Source organism: Engystomops pustulosus, chromosome 4 (genome assembly GCF_040894005.1).
Source record: "Engystomops pustulosus chromosome 4, aEngPut4.maternal, whole genome shotgun sequence".
NCBI lineage: Eukaryota > Metazoa > Chordata > Amphibia > Anura > Leptodactylidae > Engystomops > Engystomops pustulosus.
In genome coordinates this window covers 95,723,218-95,745,079 of record NC_092414.1, presented here as the reverse complement: position 1 = coordinate 95,745,079, position 21,862 = coordinate 95,723,218, and the positions used below count along the sequence as shown (strand labels likewise).

General features: G+C 41.0%; 1 protein-coding gene across 2 annotated transcripts in view; it reads right to left on the bottom strand.

Moving 5' to 3' along the window:
• Positions 1–21,862, bottom strand: part of TAFA2 (TAFA chemokine like family member 2) — a 144,550-nt gene that overhangs the window by 65,236 nt on the left and 57,452 nt on the right. Inside the window, exon 1 of one of the 2 annotated variants that reach the window (XM_072146814.1) lies at positions 7,986–8,401. The exons of the other annotated variant lie outside the window; for it this stretch is intronic. The gene's annotated coding sequence lies outside the window, so the exon portion shown is untranslated. Of the gene's footprint in view, positions 1–7,985; positions 8,402–21,862 lie in introns of those variants that run through there. 2 annotated transcript variants of the gene reach the window in all.

Genomic DNA, 21,862 nt, shown 5'->3' with positions numbered 1-21,862 from the left:
CTTGCACCCACACTGAGACTCTAGTCCCCTCCTTCACAGTGCTGCTCTACCTTCACAGTTGTGTATACCTCTCCACACACAGACAGTTTTCTGCATTGCATACTTCTCTTAATCCATGAGCTACTATATTTCCGGCCGGTCTATCACACTGTTCCATTTTTTCTGCTTCTAGCTGCCTTGTACAGCGTACAATCTCACTACTCTCTTCACACTGCCATATCTCTCCTCTCCTCATCCGTCCCCTTTACCTGCTTTCACTGTTGGTGAATGAAGTATATTAGACATCTGCAGCTGGTCCATAGTGCAGTGCAAACTTTAATCCCAGACAACTTCTTTGACTTTAAAGAATAAAACATTATATTGATAGGCACATAAAAATAATCAGGGAAACCATAGCAATAGAAATTATGTGACAAAAGGTCTACTTGTAAGAAAACAAAAACTAGACAGCTTTGAAAGGTGAACAGGTTTTCTTACCTAAAATATTAATAACTCATCCTTCGAGGAATTAAACGCCTGGCACCACCCAGCAATCAGCATCAGCATCAGTTTCACTTCACTCACCTATGACACTTACATAGGCCACATGCCTATTCAAGTGAATGGAGATAAACTAAAATACCATGCACAGCCACTGTGCAATGTGCTGAACAGTGATTGGTAACAAATGAAAAGGTATTAGTACTGTGCATTCAGGGCTTGGAGAGAGCAATTGTGTCATACCGCATGCTTATGATTGTTTAATTCTCATAAAACAATGTAAACCTCTGAGTAGCCTATAGATGTCACTTCCAAGCTATCCTCTTTTCACACATGTTCCCAAAAAGCCGCCTCTTCAAAGTGAAAAAAAAACTATAGGTTTGGACAATTAGGGAGTGGTAGGTTAATTGTGAAATCCCTAAAATACAACCCTAAAATATAAATAAGCTGTCTAAACCAGATCAATATCTGAAAAATATTACACCAGAAATACCCAAATATATAAGGTGTTCATACAGTATATAGTCAATCCTCCTCCAGCTACATACTGGTTGTTTTTGTTTTCTTCATAATAAGTCTTTCTGTATATACAGTCGAAATGCCAATGGATTTGGTGTTCCCTGAATACCATCTGTACTAATAAACCATTACCCATCTGTGCAACGTGAATTATCACTGAAGTTACAGCCAAGCCGGCCATGTTCCCTGTTATAAGCAATAATATAAAGAAACTGCACTGCGAGACTTATTTTCCTAACTTTCTAGAAGTGGCTTTCATCTTTCATAATGCCAACGTTCAACAGTACCGTTAAGGTAAATTCTGAATTAAAATATCCACAATTATCATGTATCATATCTAAAACTGGACATCCCATTAAGATATTATGCTACTTTAGTAAATGGATACAAAGTTTTTATTAGATTGCAAACATCTAAAAATAATTTGGATTTATTTGTATTTAAGTAATACAGAGTATAGAATGCCATTAGTGTTTCTCTCTGCTATTATACAATCCTTTCAAAATATTGAATACCATTTACATTTTTTAGTCTTGCAATTTACTGATTGGCCATGACATATTAATTAATTGGCTACGGTTTTCAATACAAAAGTCAAAATGTTTTACCCCACATGTAGATTGTCTGCTTTCATTATTCCTGCCTTACTTGGGGTGCTTTTCCAGCTTTCCAATGCTGCTTTTATTTTCTGATTCCATTTATTCTATTGTATGGTTATGGAGGTTGCCATTTTGTATTTGGTGATTTGCTGTGTAGAAACCTCAGCGACATAGGCTGCAATGTTCTAAAACCAACTTTTCGAGGTATATGGCAGAGTTTTCTAGCCCTGCTCTATGATCGCAGATGGCACAGAAAAGCTATACACCATCTATTGTCAATAGTTGATGCAATGATGGTGTTTTCCAGAGCTGTGTAATATTCTTATGTCATCACTTCTTTCCCATCTGTGATGTAAACAAGGCAACTGCTGTGAAGAAAAGACAAATATCACTCCATTATTAAGCTTTTTTCTCTAATATACTTACCCTTTCATTCTAATATTGGAATATTGTCATTGCTACGTTCACATAAAGTTTCAACTACTCTACTCAAATTTCTAGTTTATCTTGAAACCCTTGCAGGTGTTTTGCAAATCATTTTCATTCCTTTTATTGCTTTGAAAACTCCAACAGGAGACTTATAACCATTAACCCACTAAATTTTACCTACAGGCTTTGAATGTAAAACTTACAAGTTCAGATAACATCAACCTCCCATATTTAATATTGTCTTTATTGTAAATCAATAGTTTCAAAGGTTTATACAATCTAATACAAGAGTTGGATAAAATCAAAATTTTACAATCCAGTAGTTTATTGGAGAACATGTTAATTTATTGGTACAGTAGGGGAAATGCATCTTTATGTTTGCTGTTTTTTATCTAATTTTTGAGACTTTTTGTTGTTTTGTGACTTTTGCAGTTGTTTCTCAAATACACCTTGGTCTGCACTTAATAAAGTCCCCATATCCGAGTTGTATACATGAGCCCATATAGGGATTTTTTTCACTCTATGCTATACCAATCAGCAGAATTGAATGCAGAATTTTAAAAGTTCAATCACCAAAATTCTAACGCATACATCATATGTAAGTGAGTATAAGCTGACCTGAGTATAAACAGAGGCAACTAATTTTACCACAAAAAACTGAAAACTTATTGACTTGAGTATCAGCCTAGGGCAGTGATGGCGAACCTTTTAGCAGCCGAGTGCCCAAATTGAACCCAAAACCCCCCTTATTTATCGAGAGGTGCCAACCAAAAATTAAAGAAGTAACTTATTACTCCCTGCTCAACAACTTCATATTTGCCTCCTAAGGACATCAACATAGTAGAAAGATGGAAATTTTTTATACTTTTAGCTTCTTTCCAGTGTCCCTCCTTACACAGAGAATCGTGGGGCCAGCAGTAGGTCCTCCAAAAATAATTTGGCCCTGTCTATTCATTCTCCCTCTTCCTACAGTCCCAAGTAGTGAAGTAAGTTTCAAAATATGACTGAAAGCAGCATAATTTAAGTTGCTTGGAACTGCAGGACAAACTTTGAGTCCTGTCTGGTGTTCTGGGGCGATGGCCCAGGTGCCCACAGAAAGGGCTCGGAGTGCCACCTCTGGCACCCATGCCATAGGTTCGCCACCAGTGGCCTAGGGTATAAAATGCAGCAGGTGCTCTTCAATAAAATGGTCAGTAACCTCCCCTCAACAATGAAATGTGCAGCAACCTCTATTTATCAATGAAATACCCAACAGATACCAATCTTTAATGAAATGTTCAACAGTCTCCACTCATTAATAAAATGTCCAGCGGCCCCCATATTCATTAAAATTAAAAAAAACTCTGTACTTGCCTCTCTGTACTTCACCCCAAAGCTTCTGGCAGTGCAGTAGTGAAGGCAGAGGCACATCCACATGATCTGCCTGTGCACACTGTATGATGTCATCAGGGGGCGCCACCGCTGCCTCATACAGAGCTTGCACTGCTGCACTGTTGGGAAGCCACGGGGAGAGGAGGAAGCTGGAGTGTGAGAGGTGAGCACAGATTTTTTAAAATTTTGTGATAATGTGGTGACGTCATGCATACAATTGATTATCTTTCCCTAGCTGACAGGCTTGGACCTGTTCTCTAGAGAATAAGCCTAGTGGGCTTATTATACTATATACTATATAGTATATACATTACCCGAATTGCTTGCCACTGTATATTTTATTACTTTGGTGTTTTTTCCCTCTATGTGCTTCAGTAGAAACAAAATGTTACAGCCCCACTGGCCAGCAAGAACAAATTCAAATACAAAAGAAATTCAAAACACTAAATTGTACTTTGCATAATGGCAGTCATATAAGGTATGGGAACAAACAATTTTGTAAATAGAAAATGAAACATTTCAGTTGATGTTGATCCATGTAGTTAATCTGCCATATCTGGGGTACGGAAGGAATTTTACCCTACTTTGGCATTTGGTATCATCCTTTCTGGGTTGCACATTATACTCTGGATCTGATAAGTTATTGGTAGGACTTTATGGACTGATGTCTTTTTCAAGCTTATCTTTTATGATTAAATGCCAATGGCCACTTTTGGTTCCTTTGTGACATTCCCTCTTTAAAGAGGTATTCAATCAAAAACCTTCAAAAGCAGAATAACTTCCTAAGAACAGCACCTGGTTACGCTCAAATTTCACTAAAGAAGGTCTGTTCATGCATGAGAGTAAATTAAGTCAGTTAAAGAGAGTAGTTCTTTGGGCCCATAACACGGGTTAGGAAATTGCTAATACCTGCTACTCTAGACAAGACAGGAAGACTTATAGGACCCCAAACTGATACTATGGGGCTTATTTAGTAAGGTCCTGCTGTCGAACTTTAGTCGGCTTTTCTGGCGTTTTTGGGATTTGCGCCGCTGGGACAGGTATTTAACTGGGGATTGTATCGCACGCGACGGGATTGTGGGCAGCTGCTCTGGCTTTCATTTGACAGAAATCGTGGTTGGGCCGTCGGACGATCTGACGGATTCGGACTGAGTGCTGGATTTAACTTTCAAATTTTGTCGCAAGATCAAGCACTTACATACACTGGGAAGAAGAAGGTGAAATCCGGACCTGAGTGAGGAAGCGACACATCTACAATATCAGACGCACGATCTTAGTGAATTGTGGCACAGTGCATTCCGGTCTGACAATGCACTTTCGGGGAACGCGTCAGAACAGGTAAGTAAATGTGCCCCTATAAGTGCCCTCCAACTCTCTTCTCTAGCAATCCCTCTTTAGAATGAGCTTAACATTGGATGGAATAGAAATTAAAGAATATTCTTTTGAGAACACATGAGATGGAGGTAGCATGGTGAGGACACTAATAAATCTACCTACTACCCTGCAGGAAGGTGAAAGCACATGTCCTTTACAACTAGTAAACTGTTTAAGTATTCAGTTCATTGTATAGCACAGAAAGTGCTTGCCCCAGGCCAACAGGGGCCAGTTAAAAATACTCTTTATTGTTCACAGTTTGCCTGATTTAAGGAATTTATATTCATTCAAATTATTCTTTCGAAAGGGACATTTTTTAGGGCGACCGGGTCTTTAAAACTGATTGATATAGGAATGTTTGTTATCTAAATCCTCTCCATAATTACACAATAATAAATATAAAATCAGCATTTGCAATTTTAAACTGTATTAAAACAATACATAAACCTGTCAGCCATGTCTAGTAAAATATGCAGCTTCCCTTGCTCACTGGAGAAGCTGCTTTTCCTCTATGATACATATTAAGTGCTTTCCTTATGCTTTAGGCAAAGATTGATTTTCATCATGATAGTAATCATTTCACATCTGAACCAAAGCCAACGCATTTATCAAAACATAAAGCAATCATAAATCGTCTATTGCACAAAATATCTTATAGAAATTTATTAAAATAATAGCAAAACTACATAATGTATGAAGTGACCAATCCTTTTGGCATTCTGTTTCACAATTGTTTCCTTTCTTTTTTTATCAGATTACTATATAAATATAATTGAGGAAATGACATAAAACAAATATATAATACACAAATATTTCTATATGTATATAAATAAACTGTACTGACCGGTATTGTAGAATATGAATATATAGTGTTATATATATATATATATATATATATATATATGTGTGTATAAAGGTATGTAGTGCTATATTATGATATAATAGTGTTATTTATTAAGAAATTGAAAATGTAGGAGAAATTCAACCCTGCTGCAAAGAAGCTGGTCTAGTCTTATAATGAACTTATTTTGGTGTATATTCTACAGGTTTAAATCGCATGTTTCATAAAAATGGGAAACTGCAATTAGGGTTGTCAGTCTTCTTAATAGATGAGGAAGGTGGCATTTCAAGTTACCATAAGCATGTGTATACAAAATATGTGCATTTTAGGAGTCATTAAAAGTTATTTACAGAATTCCTAATGGCAGAGAGCTGAGATCCATACCTATACACCATGTAACCTGACAGCTTGGAGAAAAGTGCTTGGGCTTGTCATGATGCCAGGATCTCCAGTGTGTCATAGTAAAAAAAAATCTGAGAAGGGATAGATTAAAATAGTTGTTTTCTATGACATTTCTGAAGTAATTGTGTAAATGGATATTTGATTTTGACATTGTTGGCCAATATGGAATCCTTGATATTTATAATAATATACAATATATACTGTATTCTATATATTAATATATAATATATTTTCTTTGCAAATGTTTCCAAAACTATTTAAAGAATACTGAAGGGTGTCAAAATGTATTAAACATATTATCACCTACTTGTTATCGACATATGGAAAAAAAAAAACTTTCCAACGGAAGAAGTCTATACTCACAGATCCATAATATGGAATGTAATCAGGTGGGATCACAGTACTTGGTCCTGTCCATTTCAAATATTTACTATTTTGATCTAGTTGTAGTTATCCCCCTTGCACACAAATGTATGCTTGCCCAGGCTCTAGCCCAAGGAAGCATACAGGTGATCCAGGAGAGAAGAGGGCTAAGCTCTTCTCACCCCTCCCCTCTCCATTAAAAGATGTGCAGCCGTCACCCTATAACGGCAAAATATAGGACATGTCCCATATTATTCCATGAACAGTCATGGTGGAGTGATACAGCACATGCTCATTGCACCAAGAACAGAAGCCACAGTTGTGATGCAGCCGTTAATTGTGTGGCCGTAGCCACGGTCCCCAGACATTCGTGTGTAAGGTCCTTAGTCAAGATTGTTTTTAGATGCCTCTTATTAATTGACATAAAGCAAAACACAAGCAAATCTGTACCATGAACCAAAGACTGAGCTGGGTGCAAAAGAAGTTTAATATTGTCTCCATCTCTTAGTTGAGGAATACTGGTAGAGTTAAATTTCAATTATCAATGTACTGTATTAATCTTGTGGCCAAAAATTAGGCTTTATACATGACAAGCACAAGGTTGATCTGCTAGCTAAATGAACATGAAAACAGATAACAATGTTTTATTTATAATTCTAAGTGTATGTTCAGAACCTTGTACATACATTGTATATACATAATACATAATTCTACAATTTCTAAATTGTACATTTTTAAATGATTCATTTGCATTTTATTGCATGAAATAACTATTTGATACAATATAAAAAGGCCCAATATAGGTGGCCCTATTAAGGTCTTGTACTTACCCTAGTAAAGTTTAGTCACAGTGGCCAACCCCTTTAATACTTGGTTGATTTATGCATCCATTTCAGTTTTCAGGGCTGCAATTAGGCAATACTGAGTTTCAGCTTCCTCCAAAGATTTTCAAATCGGTTCAGGTATGGGTAGGCGACTACAGGACCTTGAAATGCTTCTTACAGAGCCACTCCTTAGTTGCCCTGGCTGTATGTTTTTGGTCATTCTCATGCTGGAAGACCTACACTACCACTCAAAAGTTTGGCGCACACAGACAATTTTGTGTTTTCCATGAAAACACATACTTTTATTTTTCAAATGAGTTGCAAAAGGAATAGAAAATATAGCCCAGACATTGACAAAGTTTGAATTTTTTTTATTTCGTTTGTAATAATGATTTTCTCCTTCAGACTTTGCTTTCATCAAAAAATGCTCCCTTTGCTGCAATTACAGCATTGTAGACCTTTGGCCTCTAGCTGTTAATTTTCTCAGGTAATCTGGAGGAATTTCACCCCATGCTTCCAGAAGCCTCCTTTTGCGTACAAAATGGGCAAGCTGCTCTCACAACAGCTCAATGGGGTTGAGATCTGGTCAGTGGGCTGGCCACTTCATTACAGATAAAACACCAGCTGCCTGCTTCCTCCCTAAATAGTTCATGCATAATATGGAGGTGTGCTTTGGGTCATTGTCCTGTTGCAAAATGGAGTGATAGCCTTTCTTATTCAAAATCCCTTTGCACAAATCCCGCACTATACCAGCACCATAGTAACCCTAGAACATCATATTACCTTTACCATGCATGACAGATGTCATCAGGCATCTTCCAGCATCTTTTCAGTTCTTTTGTATCTCACAAATGTTCTTCTGTGTAATCCAAACACCTGAAACTTAGATTTGTCTGTCTATAAAACTTTTTTCCAATCTCCCTCTGTCCACTGTCTTCTTTTATCCAAAGTAATCTTTTTCTTTTATTAGCCAGTCTCAGATATGGCCTTTTCTTTGCCCCTTTGCCCTTTAGGCCAGCATCCTGGAGTTCCCTCTTCACTGTAGAGGTTGCACTGGTGTTTGGTGGGTACTATTTAATGAGGATGCCAGTTGAGGACCTGTGAGACATCAGTTTCTCAAACTAGAGACTCTAATGTACTTGTCTTGTTGCTTAGCTGTGCAGCGGGGCTCTCCTCTGAAGGGATTAGTACACACCGTTGTAGGAAATCTTCAGTTTCTTGGCAATTTGTCCCATGGAATGGATTTCATTTCTAAGAACAAGATTAGATTGTCAAGTTTTACATAAAAGATTTTTTTTTTCTGGCCATTTTGAGAGTTTCATAGAACAAACAAATGTGATACTCAAGATTCTCAAACAGCTCAAAAGAAGGTCCATTTTAAAGCTTCTCTAATCAGCCAAAATGTTTTCAGCTGTGCTAGCACACTTGAAGGGTTTCCTAAACATCCATTATCCTTTATCCACAGTTCCCAAACACAATGTACAATTGCAAAATCGGCAGTGTATCAAATACTTATTCCCACCACTATAGATAAAAACATGGGTACTGCCAAAAAGATACAGTATCTGTTCCCTCTTTAATTCTAAAAAGCAATATATGTATCAGAAAACTGGTTTACTCTGTCGTGTATTCACTCTGCTTGTTCTAGAAAGACTTGCTTTGCCAGGAAATATATAAATTACAGCAGCTGTGGGAAAGGAGTCAGATTTGTAATCATATAGTTTGCTGAAGGCAACAGCAGTCACTGAGAAGTGTAATTCCCGGGGGTTGAACGAGAAGGAGCTTTTTAAGAATTGTGTTCTTTGGTTTAGGAATCCAAATGGCAAGGTTATGACCTTGTGTTTTCTAGTGCAGTACTAACCCTAAGGCCTGAACCCCTTCACAGACCATTATTTTAAAGCAGAAGCAACCTTATATTTGCCCTTCACACTGAGCAAGTAATCGTTAGGTAAAGTGTTACAATTTTAACATTTTTAAACTAAAATGTTAAATGAGAGTATTTGTGAGATTTGACACACTAAAATGAATCATTTCAAATGAATGGAAACGCTGCATATAGTAGCAATGCAATATCTTGGGAATCAAGCTGTTCACACTTCTTTGTTCAAACCTGATGACATGACTAGCAAGAATTGTGCAATACACTGTATGAACTGTGCCCTGCTCCTCCACCTCTCCCTTTCTCCCACAAGTCTCCACACCATATCCACCCAAACAATACTTGGTAAAGATTGGAAGCTACTGTTATGTAATTTTAGCTAATTACCAGTCCCCTAAAACAGAGGCAAATAACATTTACCGTACAGTATTGAATAGAATTTTTAAAAAAACTTAGCTGCTTTCACTAAAAATAGAACACATGTCCATGCTATAGCAGCCATAACCTGTGGACATGTGTGTAAGCATTTATTGGAAGTAAATATACAAATCTACGAAGTACTACATGATTTCTATATATACCAACAAATATTCTAAAAATATATGTACAGATGTGCCGATAGACCCATAAACCTTAATAGGCAAACAAATACTAGCAGAATATTGTGAAATATAATAATACACTAGCTGTAGCACCCGACATTGCCCAGGAAAGTAAATAACTTCTCTTAGCTATAACAAAATAGAATGGATTAGCAAAAAATATTTTATTTATATCTATCTCTCTCTCTCTGACTGTCTCTGACCGTCTATGTCTGAGTGTTTTTGTCTGTGTCTATTAGTCTCTGTCTATCTGTCTCTGACTCTAAATGTCTCTGACACTGTCTGTCTCCAATTGTCTCTGACTGCCTCTGTCTGTTTCTGAATGTCTCTACTTGTCACTGAATGTGACTGTTTCTGTATTTGTCTTTGATTATCACTGTCTCTGACTGTTTATTGGGGGGGGGGGGATTTATCAGAAGCGTCTGAGAGCAGAACTGTTCTAGTTGCCCATGGCAACCAATCAGAGCTCCAGTTTCATTTTCCCACAGCTGTTTATAAAATTATAGCTGATCTCTGATTAGTTTCCATGGGCAACTGGAACAATTTTACCTCAGACATTTCTCATAAGTCTCCCCCTATTTCTGTATGCCTAGTCTTATTACCACACACATAAGATGTCTTATACTAATATTATTGTCTATAGTAACCAATCACAGCTCATAGTACTGACCTGTGACAAAACAACAACCAATCGTGGCTCAGCTTCTAACTGCCACAGCAACAGAAGACAATGGCTCCTGTATATGGTGGTCAATAAGTGTATTTTGGAAAGCGTGCGTCTCAAAACCTCATCAAAGAAGTTCCCTGAGTCACAGAGAGTGCAACCGTAAATGCTGTTGGTGAATGTAAATGCAAAGGGGTTGTCCAGTAAATAAATGGCTCTAATAAATGACTTATACTCACTTCTTCCCCTACTCCTATTCTCCCGCAGCACTGCCAGTCACTGCCAGCTTCTGTTTGTATCTGTGTGCATCACTGTCAGACCCTGAATAAAAACAGAAGCTGCAGAAATGCGTCACCACCGGTATACAAAGAGAAATCTGCAGTCACAGGCGGCGCCGCAGGTAAGGATAGAGCATGGAGTGAGGTGAATATAAGTTAGAGGTGATTAAAAGCCCCTATTTGATTTTTATGTTTCTATTTTTCACTCTCCACTTTCAAAAATCTGTAAAGTTTTTATTTTTCTTTGTATACAGCCATATGAGGGCTTGCTTTCTATGTATGCATGTATTCCATGCTGTGTACTGGGAAACTGGAAAAAAAATCCAAATCCAGTAAAACTGACAAAAAATACATTTGCGCACATTTTCTGTTTTGGGTTTTGTTTTAGGTCTTTGATTGTGCAATCCAAATGACACCTCCTCTTTATTCTTTGGGTCAGTATGATCACAAAATACATATAGGTTTTGCTATGTTTTAGTAGATTTAGAGAATTAAAATCTTTTTTCTGAGGCCAATGACTTTTTCTCACTTCAGTGTACAGAGCATAATGTTTAGCGAAATCAGATGATGTTTTCATTGCTATTGATTTGGGGACTGTACAACGTTTTGATCACTTTTATTAAAATAATTATGTGTTGTAAAAAAGTGGCATTTTGGACATTTGGGTACTATTTTCCGCTATTTTGTTTTTATATCAGTTTTAAGGGAACCTTTTTGACCTTTTAGGGTTTTATTATAAAAAAAACAATGGGACAGATTTATCAAGTGACTGAAAGTCAGAATATTTCTAGTTGCCCATGGCAACCAATCACAGCTCCCCTTTAAAATATTCATGAGCACTGATAAAATGAAAGCTGAGCTGTGATTGGTTGCCATTGGCAACTAGAAATATTCTGACTTTCAGACACTTGATAAATCTGCCCCAATGTCTTTTTCCCTACTGTTTTACTGTATTCGCGGGTATGATCGATCCTAACATATGGGGATTTTCCTATTGATCTATAATAGTGTGCCACTGGCAATACATTTAAAAAAAATACTCCCAGACAACCCGCTTAAAATCACAGGCAAAAAATCTGCCTTAAAGAAAACAGAAGAACAAAATGGTTCATAATAGAACATGGATAAAAATTATGACATAACTATGGTCATGATGTTTACTATTAAGTGATTACAGAAAATCTATCAGGGAAAACTGACCACCCACAGGCACTTATGGATCAGTTACTTAGTGCCCCTAGTAGCCCTTTCTGAAGTCTGCCAGTTACCACATTTAAACAAAAACACCTATGGAAAATCCACAACATAATACAGTAGCCGTTTAATATATGGGATAAATCTAGCAGATTTATTATCTGTGGTATTCAACCTATGCAATGGAAAGTTGAGCTACAACTCCCTATCAAAGCAAATTCATCTCGTGTAGATTGGCTATAGAATTATTATGTTGTTAGTTTCAATTCCAATTACAAAGAATTAATAAATGTAAAAGCTTGCCTGCATCTACTACAAATAGACAAACATTTTTGTGGTTATTTAAATGTTTATCAACTAATGGGATTGATACAACTTCTATTGTAAGGACTCTTTATCATAATTGCATATAAGCTCTGTTTAAAAAAAAAAAACATTTAAAATAGTGATTGTGTTTTTTTCATTATTAAAATTGGTTGGTCCTTACAAGAAATTTCTCATCTGCATGGCCCAGCAATTAGTCAAAGCTTTTGTCCCATTCCTCTTTCATACTGAGAACCACAAATGAAATTGGCAGGAATTCTATATTTCCGTGCTTTTAAATAGACTAATTATTTTATCCTTTTGAGCCACTATCCTTGGTGGCTAAAATTAAATTATAGATGGAACGTGCGTACCAATTTAATAAAAATAAAAACTCTTTTGAAAGTGATTCACAGGTGCTAATCCAACCAGTCGGAAAAGTATTGAGCGCAGAGTATTATTTGAAACAAATTATCACATTATCATTTTGTATATATACCAACATGGTCAGTTTTCCTGTTCGGACAGGGATTTGTAAAAAATAATAAGGTGGTAAAAAGGTTTCCTTATTTTCTAAAATCTATAAATAAATATGATTTTAAAACATATACACGACTTTACAAATAAATACCTAGGGTAGAGTGACTATTTTTAAAATGTGTCGGAATATGCAGGTGGAGTTTGTCACCTGTTATGAGCATATACTCAGAGTAGAGATTGTCATTTAGTTGTCCCTTGTGGGTTACCTCAGTGCAGGAAACTTACAGTAGTAGTATTGATGCAAAACATCCATCAAAGTAAATTCCCATCTCCCCTTCTTTCCCCAGGGGAAGGATTAAGGGGTTGTCAGAGAATTTATCCAGGGCTCCAACAACCCTTCTACAGTTGTATGGTGATCTCCAAATTAATTGTTACTGAGGAGGATAAAATGGCTGCCGGTACCGGGATGAAGCACAGAAAGACACAGACACTTGGTCATAAGCTGCACAAAAATCCAACTTTATTTATGGTGCGCATTCCAGTATATAGAAACCCAAAAAATGCTTTGCAGAAGGTGTGAAAAGGTGATAAAATACTGAAATGCTATAGGTTAGTTTGAATATACCAGAAACTCCCTTTAAGCTGTTTTCCCAAATGAACTCTAGGTTTTGTTTCTTGCAAAAAGCACTACTTCTCAAAGGAAATGGAATTTTATCACTAGAGATGAGCGAGCACTAAAATGCTCGGGTGCTCGTTATTCGAGACGAACTTTTCCAGATGCTCGAGTGCTCGTCTCGAATAACGAGCCCCATTGAAGTCAATGGGAGACCCGAGCATTTTTCAAAGGGACCATGGTTCAGGAATAAAATGTGTTATTTAATTGAAAAAGAATGTCTTCTGATAAGTTAGCAGATGTATGCAAACATCTGCAATCTATTCTCCCGACAAGTTAACAGATGTGAAGAACAGTGAAGAATAGAATAAAAACAGCGAACACAGGATCATTTAAGTGAAAAACGCAGTGAAAAACACAGTGAAGAATAGATTACAGATGTTCGGCACATCTGCTTACTTGTCGGGGTGATACGCTGTCCCGGGATCGCTCCTCTTCTTACACTGAAGTCTCCCCGTGCTGCCCGATGTCTCCCCGTGCTGCCCGATGTCTCCCCCGTGCTGCCCGATGTCTCCCCCGTGCTGCCCGATGTCTCCCCCGTGCTGCCCGATGTCTCCCCGTGCTGCCCGATGTCTCCCCCGTGCTGCCCGATGTCTCCCCCGTGCTGGCCGATGTCTGCCCCGTGCTGCCCGATGTCTCCCCGTGCTGCCCGATGTCTCCACCGTGCTGCCCGATGTCTCCCCCGTGCTGCCCGATGTCTCCCCCGTGCTGCCCGATGTCTCCCCGCTGCCCGATGTCTCCCCGTGCTGCTTGATGTCTCCCTGCTGCTTGATGTCTCCCTGCTGCCGTTCCGCGCGTATCTTCCGACAAGTAAGCAGATGTGCCGAACATCTGTAATCTATTCTTCACTGTGTTCTTCACTGTCTTTTTCACTTAAATGATCCTGTGTTCACTGTGTTCACTGTTTTTATTCTATTCTTCATTGTTCTTCACTGTGTTTTTTTAATTAAATGCTCGATCTCGAGCAGGGGAAATACTCGTCCGAGCAACGAGCCGTTTCGAGTACCTTAATACTCGAACGAGCATCAAGCTTGGATGAGTATACTCGCTCATCTCTAGTTATCACTAATTGTTATTGTGAATGCTCCTCAGAAGTCAAAACATGATCTTAAGGCAGGAGCTGCAGAGGAACAACCCTTTTACAGTTGTGTGGTGATCTCCAAATTAATCATTACAGAGGAGAATAAAATGGCTGCCGGTATTGGGATGAAGCACAGAAAGACACAGACACCTGGTCATAAGCTGCACTCAAATCACATTTTATTTAAATACACGCAGTCATGTATATAGAAACCTAAAAATTGCTTTGCAGAAGGCGTGAAAAGGTGATAAAATACTGAAATGCTATATGTTATCTTGAATATACCAAAACCCTTTAAGCTGTTTCCCAAATGAACTCTAGGTTTTGTTTCTTGCAAAAAGCACTACTTCTCAAGGGAAACAGAATGTTATCACTAATTGTTATTGTGAAGGCTCCTCAGAAGTCAAAACATGATCTTAAGGCAGGAGCTGCAAAGGAAGACAAGTGTCAGGGACTAATACTATCTCTAAAAAGATTACACAAAATGGTGTCTGAATCATGACATGGCTGACAGTGAACAAGTGGCGTCTGGGTGAACAAGATGGCGTCTGGAGAGAAATATGACGTCCAAGTACTAACCTCAACAGGCAGGTTTTGTTTTTAACTTGTCCAAAGCATTTCTTTGGATGTAAGTTACATTTTATTAGTTCTCTGTTTGCATGTTTAGAAGAATAAAAGTCCTATTTGGTTGACACTCTGTTTTAATGATGTACTTTGTGGTTTATTTGTAATCCTACAACTTACATATTTAAATCAGTGCTGACTAGAGATGAGCGAACATACTCGTCCGAGCTTGATGCTCGTTCGAGCATTAGCGTACTCGAAACTGCTCGTTGCTCTGACGAATACTTCGCCCGCTCGAGAAAATGGCATCTCCCGCCGTTTTGTTTTTTGGCGGCCAGAAACAGAGCCAATCACAAGCCAGGAGACTCTGCACTCCACCCAGCATGACGTGGTACCCTTACACGTCGATAGCAGTGGTTGGCTGGCCAGATCAGGTGACCCTGGAATAGAATAGCCCCTGTCCGCGCTGCTCGGATCATTCTGTGTCTGGATGCCGCTAGGGAGAGAGCTGCTGCTGCTGCAGGGATAGCAATAGGGTGTTCTATTAGATTAGTGTTAGGCAGGAATGATTCTACAAGAACCCAACAGCCCTTCTTAGGGCTACAATAACGTTATACTTTTTTTTTTTTTTTTTGCTTGTGGCTGGGCTTGCTGGCATTAGTAGTGCAGCTAGTACCATATTGTGAGGAATTTGCAGGGGGACTTGCTACCGTTGTGTTTAGCTCTTAGTGACACACATATCCACCTCAAACACCGAAGTGGGACAATTTATTAGGGGTTTGAGTAGAAATTAGGCAGAGTCTGCTGATTTTTTTTTTTTTTAGCTGTATTTCATTTTATAGCTCAAACTCATCTTGCAAAGCAGTGTGCTCTCATTGTAGGCTACAAAATATCCATAGGAGAACCCCAACGGCTTACTTAGGCCTACAATAGCGTTATATTTTCCTTTTTTTTGTTTGCTTGTGGCTGGGCTTGCTGGCACTAGTAGTGCAGCTAGTACCATATTGTGAGGAATTTGCAGGGGGACTTGCTACCGTTGTGTTTAGCTCTTAGTGACACACATATCCACCTCAAACACCGAAGTGGGACAATTTATTAGGGGTTTGAGTAGAATTAGGCAGAGTCTGCTGATTTTTTTTTTTTTTTAGCTGTATTTCATTTTATAGCTCAAACTCATCTTGCAAAGCAGTGTGCTCTCATTGTAGGCTACAAAATAGCCATAGGAGAACCCCAACGGCTTACTTAGGCCTACAATAGCGTTATATTTTCCTTTTTTTTGTTTGCTTGTGGCTGGGCTTGCTGGCACTAGTAGTGCAGCTAGTACCATACTGTGAGGAATTTGCTGGGAGACCTGCGACCGTTGTGTTTAGCTCTTAGTGACACGCATATCCACCTCAAACACCGAAGTGGGACAATTTATTAGAGGTTTGAGTAGAATTAGGCAGAGTCCGCTTTTTTTTTTTTTTTTTTTTTTTTAACCTTTATTTCATTTTATAGCTCAAACTCATCTTGCAAAGCACAAAATCCAGTTGTGTGCTGTCAGTGTAGGTTAGAAACTAGCCATAGCAATAGGATAGCATAGTTTTGGTAAAAAAAATAAAAAACTAAAAAAAAAAACACAAATTTTTTTTTTTTTCACGTTTACACTTTAATTTGGCAAATGTTTAACCCGAGGGCTAGGGGTAGAGGACGAGGGCGTGGACGTGGGCGTCCAACTACTGCAGGGGTCAGAGGCCATAGTCAGTCTTCCACGCAGTCCACCCATGTCACCGAAATCGGCACTCCTCCAGCTCCTCCACCTCAGCCTCCTTCCCCCCAGTCTGCCCCCTCCCACCAAAATTTGGCATTTGAACCGGCATACTCTGAGGAACTGTTTTCGGGACCCTTCCCACAGTCACAAACCACTTGTCCTGCTGCTGCTGAGCTATTTTCCGATGCCCAGGTTTTCCACCAGTCGCAGTCTGTGGGTGATGATGACATTATTCACGTAGTGGAAGAAGTGTGTAAAGAGGTGTCGGACGATGAGGAGACACGGTTGTCAGACAGTGGGGAAGTTGTTGTCAGGGCAGGAAGTCCGAGGGGGGAGCAGACTGAGGGATCGGAGGATGATGAGGTGACAGACCCAAGCTGGGTTGATAGGCCGGGTGAACACAGTGCTTCTGAGACGGAGGCGAGTCCTATAGCAGAACAGGTTGGAAGAGGCAGTGGTGGGGCCAGACGGAGAGGCAGGGCCAGAGCTGGTGCATCAGCGCCAAATGTTGCCCGTAGTCAAGCTCCCGTGCTTTTTCACTTAAATGATCCTGTGTTCACTGTGTTCACTGTTTTTATTCTATTCTTCATTGTTCTTCACTGTGTTTTTTTAATTAAATGCTCGATCTCGAGCAGGGGAAATACTCGTCCGAGCAACGAGCCGTTTCGAGTACCTTAATACTCGAACGAGCATCAAGCTCGGATGAGTATACTCGCTCATCTCTAGTTATCACTAATTGTTATTGTGAATGCTCCTCAGAAGTCAAAACATGATCTTAAGGCAGGAGCTGCAGAGGAACAACCCTTTTACAGTTGTGTGGTGATCTCCAAATTAATCATTACAGAGGAGAATAAAATGGCTGCCGGTATTGGGATGAAGCACAGAAAGACACAGACACCTGGTCATAAGCTGCACTCAAATCACATTTTATTTAAATACACGCAGTCATGTATATAGAAACCTAAAAATTGCTTTGCAGAAGGCGTGAAAAGGTGATAAAATACTGAAATGCTATATGTTATCTTGAATATACCAAAACCCTTTAAGCTGTTTCCCAAATGAACTCTAGGTTTTGTTTCTTGCAAAAAGCACTACTTCTCAAGGGAAACAGAATGTTATCACTAATTGTTATTGTGAAGGCTCCTCAGAAGTCAAAACATGATCTTAAGGCAGGAGCTGCAAAGGAAGACAAGTGTCAGGGACTAATACTATCTCTAAAAAGATTACACAAAATGGTGTCTGAATCATGACATGGCTGACAGTGAACAAGTGGCGTCTGGGTGAACAAGATGGCGTCTGGAGAGAAATATGACGTCCAAGTACTAACCTCAACAGGCAGGTTTTGTTTTTAACTTGTCCAAAGCATTTCTTTGGATGTAAGTTACATTTTATTAGTTCTCTGTTTGGATGTTTAGAAGAATAAAAGTCCTATTTGGTTGACACTCTGTTTTAATGATGTACTTTGTGGTTTATTTGTAATCCTACAACTTACATATTTAAATCAGTGCTGACTAGAGATGAGCGAACATACTCGTCCGAGCTTGATGCTCGTTCGAGCATTAGCGTACTCGAAACTGCTCGTTGCTCTGACGAATACTTCGCCCGCTCGAGAAAATGGCATCTCCCGCCGTTTTGTTTTTTGGCGGCCAGAAACAGAGCCAATCACAAGCCAGGAGACTCTGCACTCCACCCAGCATGACGTGGTACCCTTACACGTCGATAGCAGTGGTTGGCTGGCCAGATCAGGTGACCCTGGAATAGAATAGCCCCTGTCCGCGCTGCTCGGATCATTCTGTGTCTGGATGCCGCTAGGGAGAGAGCTGCTGCTGCTGCAGGGATAGCAATAGGGTGTTCTATTAGATTAGTGTTAGGCAGGAATGATTCTACAAGAACCCAACAGCCCTTCTTAGGGCTACAATAACGTTATACTTTTTTTTTTTTTTTTGCTTGTGGCTGGGCTTGCTGGCATTAGTAGTGCAGCTAGTACCATATTGTGAGGAATTTGCAGGGGGACTTGCTACCGTTGTGTTTAGCTCTTAGTGACACACATATCCACCTCAAACACCGAAGTGGGACAATTTATTAGGGGTTTGAGTAGAATTAGGCAGAGTCTGCTGATTTTTTTTTTTTTTTTAGCTGTATTTCATTTTATAGCTCAAACTCATCTTGCAAAGCAGTGTGCTCTCATTGTAGGCTACAAAATAGCCATAGGAGAACCCCAACGGCTTACTTAGGCCTACAATAGCGTTATATTTTCCTTTTTTTTGTTTGCTTGTGGCTGGGCTTGCTGGCACTAGTAGTGCAGCTAGTACCATACTGTGAGGAATTTGCTGGGAGACCTGCGACCGTTGTGTTTAGCTCTTAGTGACACGCATATCCACCTCAAACACCGAAGTGGGACAATTTATTAGAGGTTTGAGTAGAATTAGGCAGAGTCCGCTTTTTTTTTTATTTTTTTTTTTACCTTTATTTCATTTTATAGCTCAAACTCATCTTGCAAAGCACAAAATCCAGTTGTGTGCTGTCAGTGTAGGTTAGAAACTAGCCATAGCAATAGGATAGCATAGTTTTGGTAAAAAAAATAAAAAACTAAAAAAAAAAAACACAAATTTTTTTTTTTTTCACGTTTACACTTTAATTTGGCAAATGTTTAACCCGAGGGCTAGGGGTAGAGGACGAGGGCGTGGACGTGGGCGTCCAACTACTGCAGGGGTCAGAGGCCATAGTCAGTCTTCCACGCAGTCCACCCATATCACCGAAATCGGCACTCCTCCAGCTCCTCCACCTCAGCCTCCTTCCCCCCAGTCTGCCCCCTCCCACCAAAATTTGGCATTTGAACCGGCATACTCTGAGGAACTGTTTTCGGGACCCTTCCCACAGTCACAAACCACTTGTCCTGCTGCTGCTGAGCTATTTTCCGATGCCCAGGTTTTCCACCAGTCGCAGTCTGTGGGTGATGATGACATTATTCACGTAGTGGAAGAAGTGTGTAAAGAGGTGTCGGACGATGAGGAGACACGGTTGTCAGACAGTGGGGAAGTTGTTGTCAGGGCAGGAAGTCCGAGGGGGGAGCAGACTGAGGGATCGGAGGATGATGAGGTGACAGACCCAAGCTGGGTTGATAGGCCGGGTGAACACAGTGCTTCTGAGACGGAGGCGAGTCCTATAGCAGAACAGGTTGGAAGAGGCAGTGGTGGGGCCAGACGGAGAGGCAGGGCCAGAGCTGGTGCATCAGCGCCAAATGTTGCCCGTAGTCAAGCTCCCGTGGCGAGAGCTAGATTTTCAGAAGTCTGGAGGTTCTTTAAAGAAACACTGGATTACCGACGGACTGTGGTGTGCAACCTTTGCCAAACCAGGATCAGCAGGGGTTCCACCACTACTAGTTTAACTACCACCAGTATGCGCAGGCATATGAATGCTAAACACCCCACTCAATGGCACCAAGCCCGTTCACCTCCGGCCGGGCACACCACCGCTCCTTCCCCTGTGTCATCTGCTAGTCAGCCCCCTGCCCAGGACCACGGCCCAAACACCTCCCGTGCGCAAACGATCCACGATCCTCCACAGCATCCACCAGCGTTCAGCTCTCCATACCCCAGATGCTGGAGCGCAAAAGGAAGTATAGCGCAACCCACCCACATGCCCAAGCCCTCAACGTCCACATCTCCAAGTTGCTTAGCCTGGAGATGCTGCCCTATAGGCTGGTAGAGACCGAGGCCTTTCGAAACCTCATGGCGGCGGCCGCCCCCCGGTATTCGGTCCCCAGCCGCCACTACTTTTCCCGATGTGCCGTCCCAGCCCTGCACAAGCACGTGTCAGAGAACATCATCCGTGACCTGACCAACGCCGTTTCTGACAAGGTCCACCTGACCACGGACACGTGGACGAGTGCTGCCAGGCAGGGCCACTATATATCGCTGACGGCACATTGGGTTAACTTGGTGGAGGCTGGGACCGAGTCTGCCCCTGGGGCTGGTCATATACTGCCGACGCCGAGGATTGCGGGGCCTACCTCGGTCCAGGTCTCAAAGGCCTACTATGCCTCCTCCTCCCACCCCTCCTCCACCTCCTCCTCTGAATTACCATCTGTGGGCATGGTGCCATCAGTCGGTAGCTCTAGGCACAGCAGCAGTGCCATCGCTAAGTGACAGCAGGCGGTGCTCAAACTGCTGAGCCTAGGCGATAAAAGGCACACCGCCCAAGAGTTATTACAGGGCATCACAGCGCAGACTGATCTGTGGCTGGCACCGCTGAACCTGAAGCCAGGCATGGTTGTGTGTGACAACGGCCATAACCTGGTGGCGCCTCTGCAACTCGGCAGACTGACACATGTGCCATGCTGGCCCATGTGTTAAATCTCATAGTTCTGCGTTTCCTCAAGACATACCCCAATCTGTCTGATTTGCTCACGAAGGTGCGCCGCATCTGTGCGCATTTCAGGAAGTCCAGCACAGATGCTGCCACTCTCAGGGCAGCGCAGCGCCGCCTCCAACTGCCCGCTCACCGACTGTTGTGCGACGTGCCCACGAGGTGGAATTCAACATTAACCATGTTATCCAGAGTTTACCAGCAGTGCAGAGCGATTGTAGACTGCCAGATGTCAACTTCCACCAGAACTGGTAGTCAGGTCAGTCAGCTTCCTCAAGTCTACAATGAGGAGTGGACGTGGATGTCTGATATCTGTCAGGTGCTGAGTAACTTTGAGGAGTCAACACAGAGGGTCAGTGGTGATGCCGCCATCATCAGCCTCACCATCCCGCTGCTTGGCCTGTTGAAAAACTCTCTGGTCAGCATGAAGTCGGAAGCTTTGCGCTCGTCACAAGAGACTGGGGAAAAATATTCCCTTGTTGATAGCCAAAGCACCCTTAGGTCTGTTTCTCAGCGCATTTCGGAGGAGGTGGAGGAGGATGAGGAGGAAGAGGAGGAGAATGTTGGCGAGACAGAAGAGGGGACCATTGTTCAGTCCTTCACTGTTCAGCGTGTATGGCCAGAAGAAGAGGAGTTGGAGGAGTTGGAGGAGGAGGAAATGGACAGTCAGGCCAGTGAGGGGAGTGAATTCTTGCGCGTTGGGACTCTGGCGCATATGGCAGATTTCATGCTAAGCTGCCTATCCCGTGACCCTCGCGTTCAAAGAATTTATTCCAGCACCGATTACTGGGTATTCACTCTCCTGGACCCACGGTACAAGCAAA